This window comes from Rattus norvegicus, chromosome 13, assembly GCF_036323735.1.
Source record: "Rattus norvegicus strain BN/NHsdMcwi chromosome 13, GRCr8, whole genome shotgun sequence".
NCBI classification, from domain to species: domain Eukaryota; kingdom Metazoa; phylum Chordata; class Mammalia; order Rodentia; family Muridae; genus Rattus; species Rattus norvegicus.
This window is the reverse complement of record NC_086031.1, coordinates 18,102,249-18,112,966: the sequence shown is the minus strand read 5'-3', so window position 1 is coordinate 18,112,966 and position 10,718 is coordinate 18,102,249.

Here is a 10,718-nt window from a genome sequence, read left to right as displayed (position 1 = left end):
AGAAATGCCCATTCAGAGCCTGCCCCACTTGTGGCCGATAAATATACAGCCACTAAACTAGACAAGATGGATGAAGCAAAGAAGTGCAGGCTGATAGGAACCTGATGTAGATCTCTCCTGAGAGATACAGCCAGAATACAGCAAATACAGTAGCGATTGCCAGCAGCAAACCACTGAACTTAGAACAGGATCCCCACTTAAGGAATCATAGAAAGGACTGGAAGAGTTTGAAGGGGCTTGAGACCCCATATGAACAACAATTCCAACCAACCAGAACTTCCAGGGACTCAGCCACTACCCCACGATTATAAGTGGACTGACTCTGGGCTCCAACTGCATAGGTAGCAATGAATACCATAGTAAGGGCACCAGTGCAAGGGGAAGCCCTTTATCATGTCAAAACTAAACTCCCAGTGGACAGGATTCTTGGGGAAGTTGGCAATGGGGGTATGATGGGGAGGGGGATACCCATATAGAAGGGGAGGTGGAGGGGCTAGGGGGATGTTGGCCTGGAAATCAGAATAGGTAACAACAATTGAAATGTAAATAAGAAATACCCATTTAATAAATATGGAGTAATAAAGAATGCATAAAGAAACTTCTATACAATGAAATACTTTTCAACTATTTAAATAAGGATACCTCCTGTTACCAGAAGTTTCCAAGGAAAGAGAGGGAAATTAAAACACCCACATAACCTTCATCCCAAAGTTTTTCCTGTCTATCAGATGCAGAGATAAAATGGAGTAGAGACTGAGAGAACAGCTAACCAATGACAGGTCAAACGTGAGACCAATCCACTTAAAGATAGCTGACTCCTAACACTATTAATGATATTCTGCTGTGCTTTCAGACAGGAACCTAGCATAACTATCTTGTGCGAGCCTTCATCCAGGAGCAGTTGAAAACATTTGTACAGACCTGTATCCAAACATTAGGTGGAGCACAGGAAGTTTTGTTTAAAAGTAGGGGATAAAATTGTGCTAGCTGCAGGGGTCAAGGACACAACAAGAAGACCTAGAGAATCACCTAATCTGGGTCTATTTGTGTCTACAGAAACTTATCCACCAAACAAAGATAAACCCTCATATATTTGTAGCAGATGTGCAGTTTGGTGTTGTTTGGATTCCCTAATAATTGGAACTGCCATTGGATCCCTTCCCTCTTCCTGGACTACCTGATTAGGCCTCAGTGGGTATGGAGATGGTTAGTTCTCCGGAGAATGATATCCCAGGTTGGGGTGGTACCCAAGTGGTCTTCCCTTTCTCTGAGAAGAAGGAGAGAGGGTAATGCTGGAAAAATATTTGTAAGGGAGTGATTCAAAGGAGAAGAGAAGAACAGCAGACAAAAGCAAACTTATTCATCTGTGTCTGGCATCATACCTCAGAAGAGAGTTTGTAGGCATTTGCCAAACTAAGAAATGTAATTTTAAGAACTAAACACTGAAAGGGAGAGAGGGAGGAGGCAAGGGAGGAGGGAGGGAGGGAGGGAGGGAAGGAGGGAAGGAGGGAGGAGACAAAGAGCAAGACCCATAACAAGCATAAGATGAGAACCTCAATTGTGTGGGCATAAAAGACTCTGCACTGAAAACTTATATGTCTTTTCTAAGAATTGTAGGGTGCCCTCCTGTGGTGAACAACGGTACTGCGCATGCACAGGCTTTGCACCTGGCATCAGTTGGCCGGTAATATGCTAATGAGGGAGCAGCACCATGCTAATAAATAACTCATGCTCCGCCAAACCCTGAAGGACAATTAGCATAGCCTCAGCCTGTCTACAAAAGGGAGCACTTGAGGTCCCCCTGTCCCTGTTCAAGAGAGCTTTACAGTAAACACTTTGCTGCAAAAGGATCCTGGTGTCTGTGTACGTTCTTGCTGGTGAGATGATAGCAGGGGACAAAGAATGCATGATCATTAAGAGAAAATTAATCTAAATTAATCTAAACATGCATAATTAAGCATTGTCACATTGCACTGATAGTGGAGAGCTACATAAGACCCATGCAATCTTCAAACGAACAATATCAAACACAGAAATTCTAAGAATATTGTGTAACTTTGTTGTCACTATTTGCTTGCTCACTTCTATTCAGTGTATGTTCTTCTTATGCTTTCACATGTATTTCCATAGTAAGAAAGCACACAACAACAACAAGAACAACAACAAGAACAACAACAACAACAACCTGTGTTTTTATGGATTGATAATGAAGTACTCATTAGATGGAGAAAAGATGGAGAAACCAAGATCAACTAGAGCATAGAAGAACTGTGTACTTTTATTCCTCCCTTACCTTCTTGTCCCTTCCCCTCTCTTCACTTCCCTCTTCACCTTCCCTGTCTTTGTTTCCCTTTTCTCTTCCCTTGTATCCCATTCTTTTCTCTTGTTTCACTTCCCTCTTGCCTCCACTTTGTATCCCCTAATTTCTATCCATTTACTGAATATTATATAAGTATGATTATATTTCCCTCATTAATTTATTTTGTTTTTATTTATTAATATTATTTATTTATTATTTAAAGTATAAAACAGTTACCCAATTGTCCACAGTATACCTAATTAAAGTGTGAACTTCAAAGGAATGTGTTCATTTAGTACGTGTCAGGTATTATAACAAGTATAAGAATGAACAGATATCACCTCAAACATAACAAAAAAGGTAATAATTATGATATAATCTTACAAAGGTAGAGTAGCAAGTCATAAAAGCAATATAAATTCATATTACTACCAGAACAACTTATGTATTTTTGGGATGAGTCTACAAACAAGAGGATTGTCTTACTCCCAATTTTAATTATATGAAAATATAGTCTACGACAGACAATGTAGCCAAAGCCTGTATACTCAAATCTTGAGAGACCATTGTGAGAGGACTTGCAGAAGGAATTCTCCATAAAAGCTCCATAAAAGAACTACACCTACTACTGAATTATCTGACTGGATGATTAGAACTTGACAAAGGAGCACATTTTATTCATGAGTCTAACATTATAATTTCTATTGACTCTCTTAACTTCCCAAAATAATGTAAATCTTCCTAAAACCACTTAAATAGAATCAGAAATTCCATAAAATCATTAACTCATCTAACAGCATTGTTTTAAGAACATTTATCCTCAGTTTGAGTTGAAGGATACTTGCCAAACAGTGTGGGCTATCACCCAGGATGTATTCACAACTCATTAGAGGCAACGATGTTCTCCTGGTGTCCACTCATACCAAGCCAAGTAAATGAGGGTAGCAATGTCAAACATGAGAATAAACATAAGTAGCATGGAGTGATTCTTGGATGAAGTCTCTGTATCCCAGGAAGATAGTAGGCAGACTCTAGGAAGGTAACTTTTTCATTTCTTCATTCATGTTGTCTACCATATGTGTAAACAGACATCTACTTTCCAATGAACTAAAGGACTAAGAATGCTGTTGTTCAGTGTCAGAGGTCTACAGCAGAGTTTTCCACAATTTTCTGTAACTTACCTATCTTATATATCTAACAATGAATTTGAACAATAACGTGATTTAAAACTTTCTTTGTTGTGAAACTATAAAGAATATAATCAAAGTATTACAATGTTGAATCATGGAACTTAAGCTAATCTAAAACTTTTGTTTCTGGGTCATGTTTCTCATATTTGACCCTAGGAAAAAATTACCTTTAACTCTTTTAAAAGTGATTGCTGCTGTTTGTGAGTTTGTTCATTTTGACTTTTAAATTGGTTTTTCTTCAAATATATGTGAAAAACTTACTCATCAAGGACATTTCACTTTTCAACAAAGATCATTATAGAAAATCACAGCCTATTAAAGTACACAACTGTGGAGCATATTCCTAATGAATACATCTATAAAACATTTTTCTTATATGAGACTGAGGGAACATTTCAGAAGAGTGGGTATAAAATTGTATGTGTCACATGGTTAAGGAGTTTGCTATAAAAAATATCTACTTGTAATGTCAGCAGGGGTGCTCACATAGTATCAACAACATGCTTTCTTAAACTTGAGGCAAACATGACAATAGAAATGACCAACAGAGTGAATTATAGGCAACTAAGGAATCTTCGGATGGGAGAAATATTCTTTCCCATAGAAGAGCACATCATTTAGGTATATAGTAATAAAATATCATCTTTGAATATACATATAAATATCATATACATACATATAAATAACTCCCTGTAATCCACTAAGCAGTCATTTATGAGGGTGTTTAGCTTTAGCTTTTCTTGAAAGTAAGGTGGAATTAATGAAGCAAGATACCCAGGATCAATCTCTGATGTCCACATAGACAAGAACATTCATGCACATGTGGACATACTTATATGTACCCTCCCATCTACACACACATACAGAAAGGAAGGAACTTAGTGCCTTAAAAGCACTATAGTAACATATATTTAGTATTACATATGATGATTACTATAGATTAGTATGAGAGTAAACCATATTTTCCAAACACATTTTTCACAAATTGTTTCTAAATAGGTTACTAATAAAACTTCAATACAAAGCTAGAAATATGAACAGTGGGTGAGTGATAAAAGTGTTTGGAAAGTAATGCAATTTTCCTGACAAATCTGATATAAATCAGGATGCTGGGAAAGGAAAGTCTTCAAGCACCTAATGAAAAGAAAATTCTTTGGTGACTAACTTCTGTATATTGCTTCAAGTATTACATACTTGCAAGCATACATTTTTCCTGTCAAGGGACTCATTCTTGTTTAATCAATTCTAGACCTAGGTCAGGGACTAAGAATTACTCTTTAAAGAGGAATACTACCTGTGCACATTATTGAGAATATTAACATGCATAATAGCTATTATTTCAACAAGGAATCCTGTTTGCTAAGCAATAATTTTCTTACAGTAATTTTACCCTTGTAAATTGCTCAGTATGAAAATTAGTAACATGGGGAAAAGCACAGGTATATAAATAATTTCATTGAATTTATGAGCTATAATGTGGAATGTGTTATCAGAAATTCTTGACATGCAACAATTATAGAAAGAAATATGCTCACAGTTCTTCCAAAGCCTTTTACAGGAGGATGTGTCCATTATTGGTGCATTAAATGGTCAGGAGTGGAAGAAAAATCTATTTGCTATGCAGTCATTGTATGGTATTAGAATGTATTATATCTATATAAGTCCTCCACATAATTGTTGATTTTGTTACATTTTGTGTTCTACAAGTGCCATATGTATAATATATCCTAAACAAAGAATATATAGGGGATAGAGAGATGGCTTAATGTGTTAAGGTTCTTACTACTAAGCTTGATGACCTCTGTTTGATCACTCATGGATGGAAGAGTAGAATCAAATAAGACTGATGCAGCTAAGAAGTGCATGCTGACAGGAAACGAATGTAGATCTCTCCTGAGAGACACAACCTGAGCATGTCAATACAGTGGTGTATGCTAGCAGCAAACCACTGAACTGAGAACGGGACCCCCTTTGGAGGAATTAGAGAAAGGACTGAAGGAGCTGAGGGGGCATGCAACCCCATAAGAACAACAATGCCAAACAACCCGAGTTTCCAGGGACTAAACCACTACCTAGCATGGACTGACCCAGGCTCCAACTGTATACGTAGCAGAGAATAGCCTTGTTGGGTCACCAGTGGAAGGGGAAGCCCTTGGTCTTGCCAAGGTTGTACCACCAGTGCAGGGGAATGTTGGGGAGGGGTTGTGGTAAGGGTGTTTGGATGGGGAAGAACACTCTTATGGAGTAGGAGTAGGGGATAGGGAGCTTATGCACACGAAACCAGAAAAGGGAATAACATTTAAAATACAAATGAAGAAATATATCCAATAAAAAAAATCAACTTTCTCAAGTTGTCCATAAACCTCCACACATATACTATAAGCATGTATGTCACCATAAATAAGAAATGTGAAAAGAATTATAAAAGAACAATTTCTTTACAGGTAGCTATTATTCCTCTTCCCACACTGTGAGAGCATGCCAATAATGCAGAGCTCCTAGTGTCTTAATTGAGACCTCTGTTTTTGCCCTGCAGCCATTTCATCATGTCTATTTAGAAAGTAGTTTTTCACCAATTCCTAGAGTAAATAGATTCCAAGTCTTTGGAGTAGAGCTGCTGAGAATTAGCTTTGTTGAACAAGTGTTCCTGTCTATAATTCAAAAGAGTACAAATGCAAGGAATTTTTATGAGTTTTATAAGTTATTAAACTCTTCTCATAAAAAAGGCCTTCATAGTAAGAGCAACAGTGATTTGTCCAAAGAGTTCAAAACTTAATATACTTTATGGAACCTCCAAGGTGCATTAAAATCAAAGAGAATGTAGACATTGATTTTAGTTTAAGAAATTTGGTGGCTACTCTGCATAGCTATTGACAAGAAAAATATACATAAAGTAAAATTACAATAGAAAAATAGCCTTAAAACTGAATTTAATGCAATGTCTCCCTTGATTGCTTTCATATATATATTTTTGTTATTATTATTATTGTATTTTTTACTTTTAAGCATCACTGTGAGATAATTTCAGTTGGATATAAAAGAATTATGTTCATATTTGAATTTTACACTTTGGCATTAAAATTTATCTAATGATGGTTTTCAATAAGAATAGTGCTTATGCATGAAATGTCATAATGCTGTTGAATAGGGCAGAATATTCTAATATTTATTTTAATTGTACACTTGAAAAGCTTAATAGAAGGTCATTAATACAAAATTATGACCCTTGGTTCCCATAAAATCATGTAAATGACTGAAGCCTAGTTAAGATAATTATTTCTAAAGATCTTGTTTTTGAAAAAAGAAAACTGAGGTAGAGACAGTACTGATCAGATTCAATCACATGGGAGACATGGGCAAAGATATTGGTTTGTGTGTAATCCCAGCATCCCACCCAGGTTTAAGTGAGAGGTGAAGACAGCTGATTATCTAAAAATCTTGCAGGCCTGGAAGACAGTGAAAAGGAGAAGAGATTGTGTTAAATGAGACTGAAATGTGTTAAATGAGAACTGACACCTGGATTTTCCATGTGACACTAACATGTATGCCATGGCCTGCCTGTGACTAACAAATAAACATTGGGGGGCGGGGCATAAATAATGAAAACGTCACTTGTGCCTCTCTCTATACTGCTTCTTGTTTACTGTTCAGATACTAAAGACTTAGCAGATCTGCTGTCTTCTTTAGCCCGCAGCTATGTCTGGGCTAATCTCCACCTTGTTCCTCTTTGGACACAGTATAACATAACCGAAAATTTCCATTCTTCTTTCTTGTACTTAATTTTAAATAACCACTGATATAACCTTACTAATAAAAAAGATTAGGGGCTAGGGAGATGACATATTACAGTTCTGTGCTTGGATCCTCCATGCTCATAAAAAACTCTACTAATGATAGGTAATGTTTCTAAGCCCAATTCTGTGAAAGTATAGGCAAGAGGATCCATAAGGCTTTTTGACCAAATGGATTAGCCAACTTCTGAAATTGTCTTTAGGAGTAGATTCTTTCTCAAAAATAACATAAAACACAACTGAGAAAGACACTGAATATTACCAACACATACACACAGACTCAGACACAAACACAGACACACACACACACACACACACACACACACACACAAGTGCACACATGAACATACATATACTTAGGTGGTGGGGCAATGTGAGTGTTCTTTATTTATTAAAATGGAGACATTAAAACAGAAGGACTCATTTTCCCCTTAGCTATTTCTGCATCTGTGTATGACAGATTGAAGTCTGAAAACCATTGTACTTCCTTGTTCCAAGTCTAGTTTATGGGTACAGAGCGTCAGAATCAAACAAGAATTTACTGAGTGAGCTTTAAATTAGAAAGAACAATGGAAACCCAGGAGGCACTGAGAGCCTGGTAATTACTGATTCCTCAAAGCTATGTGCCTCAATAATAAAAATAATTCCAAAAGGGCTGTCTCTCCCTAGTGGGGAGGAGTAAGGTTGACAGCCAATACTTATTCAGTCCAGAATGGTATGTCCATCAGTCCTTTGATTCTAGAAGCCAGGAAATATTTTGTAGTGCCACTGATGCTCAGATGAAATGGAAGCTCAGGGAAAAGCTGGTCCTGATGTCAGCAAGGGAAGCAGCAGGAGCAACAGGAAAAGTCTGGTCCATGCCAGAGCAATGAAACAGAGACATTCCTTCTGAAATTCCCTTTTTATAGGAACAAGATTATGCTGCTCACAATTTGGGTGGGACTTCAGGACAATCAGGAAACTTCTTTTTTTTTTTTTGGTTCTTTTTTTTCGGAGCTGGGGATGGAACCCAGGGCCTTGCACTTCCTATGCAAGCGCTCTACCACTGAGCTAAATCCCCAACCCCCAGGAAACTTCTTTAATCAAGACTCCATACCTAGAACATTCTAATTTATGGCATGTAGACATTAAACCAACTTTCTTTTTAAAAAAATTCTAAGTATCTGATATGGCTGGACAGAATGAATTCTACTCATTGAATATTCTAAACAGTATTCAATAAGACTCACCTTTCTTTTGACAACATGGTCTGTAAGTATATGTCCACAAATTTAAATAGAAAAAAAATGAGCGAATTGTCAGGATAGGTTTATAGGGTATATCACTAAGTTCTTCTCAGGGACATAAAAAGGGACATAGCAACAGCTTACATCATCATTTACATCATTATATGTGCTTACCTGATGTAGGTGACGTAGCAGCATATAATATGACTGCTCACTACTCCTGCCCAGCGCTCTCTCTCTCTCTCTCTCTCTCTCTCTCTCTCTCTCTCTCTCTCTTTCTCTCTCTCTCTTTTTCTGGTATGTATTGCAGTACAGCAACATGATACTCTGCAATATGGTGGGTCTAGAATAAAATCAAGATTAATTGGGGCACGGGAAGCAGGGATGAGAAGGAAATTGGGGAAGAGAAATAAAGGGGACAGGGAAGGACAGAAAGAGAGAGGAATGAGAGGGAGAAGTGAAAAGGACAGCCAGGGACTTGTGGTGGGCAGAGAGGGAGGGGGAATTGGGAGAGTCCAAGGAAAGAGATTCAGGAGGGAGGAGCAAAGAGGCCTTTTATAGCAAAACAGGCTAGAACATGGATTTTTCTAGGTAACTGTTGGACTGAGCCTAAAAAAATAAATGCTAACATTCCTCCATTTAGATTTAATTAGAAATAAGAAACTAGAAAGAGGTAGTGGTGAAGCAGGAATAGGGTCAAGTGAATGTTAGCTACTTGCTGTTGACTTTGCAGATTTGTTTTGGAAGAACTTAAGAAAATAGGACTGAGGATATTGGTCAACTTCTGGGGGAGTTGGTTGTCCAGGTCCTGTGAGACTATCTGTGGTTAGGAAGCTGTTGTCACAGTAGAAACGTCTGTGAGAGTAGAGTGGAGTAGCATCTGTGAGATTCTTCTCTTTAGCGGACCCGGATGTAGATTTTGAGTAAATGTCTGGATTTAGCAGATACTGAATCTCTCTCTCTCTCTCTCTCTCTCTCTCTCTCTCTCTCTCTCTCTCTCTAGCACACACACACACACACACACACACACACACACACAAGAGTAATGAGACAAATATAGTTTTGGGAGAAAAAAATTTCTTAGATATACATTTGAAACCTTGAAATCTTGGTTGCTGGAGTGAGGGGTTCTAAAAGGAGGGAAATGGAGAAGAATCCTATCCTCTGAATTAGAAAACATGTTGGAGCTTAGGCTATTGATGGGCATGTCTACTTAACTTGATGGAGTCTATTTGGTCTGTGAGAGGTCGATCTTCATGGGTTTCCTGTAACTTATAATTTTACAGAAGAGGTAAATATGCTAATATCATAGACAGTCTTTATGTTGAGCATAATGAAAATAAAAACCTTTTTATAGGGCAGAAGGGTCAAGCAGAGGTTTTTCCTCTCTGTCTAGGAGACTGGATCCACATTAATTTAGTTTTCATTTAAAATGCAATTAAAGGAGACTTAAAAATTTGACTTTGTGGATATTATAGTTGGTTATATAAATTTAGGATGAGAAACACCTTAGTCTGTAGTTAAAAGACAACAAAAGGAAAAGTAAATTTGTCACTATGAGATTTGATATTATAGATTTAGGATGAGAAATAAATTAAACGTGTATTTCAAAGGTATCAAAGGAAACATAAAATTTACCCTGCAATTATGAAAGTGGATCACATTGAGGAATGCTTTATTAGAGTCATTGTAATTTATCAGAACTCTAATAATATTAGGATTTTGAAACTTTGAAGTCTCAATATGACATGCATAGCAAGGGGGAAAAATCTGAAGCATTTTAAATCTTAATTATTTACCAGGAGACAAAGGACTACAGTCACTGTAAACAGGTGCCTTTGCTTGCTTGCTTGCTTGTTTGCTTTCTGGTAAGGTCATAGAAAAGGTTATATCTATAAAAGATATATAAACTTGTAGATCTATTATCACTCAGCTAGTAAGCAAGGTATATCTGCAGGCCTTCTTGATAAGAGATGTGGTTGTCTTAATTAGTTAAGCAATTGACTAACAATCTAATATGAGGGTGGATTACATTGCCAAAAGGAACTAGAAGTCTTTTTTCTTTTTCTTTTTTTTCCTTTCTTTTGCTCTTACACTGTAGTTTGTTTTGCTGCCAATGTAATCATGTAATCAGAAACCTGGGAAGAATAAATTACAATCTAGATGTCATATATGAGTTAAAATCTCAGAGGTCAGTTTATAGGCTAGTCTC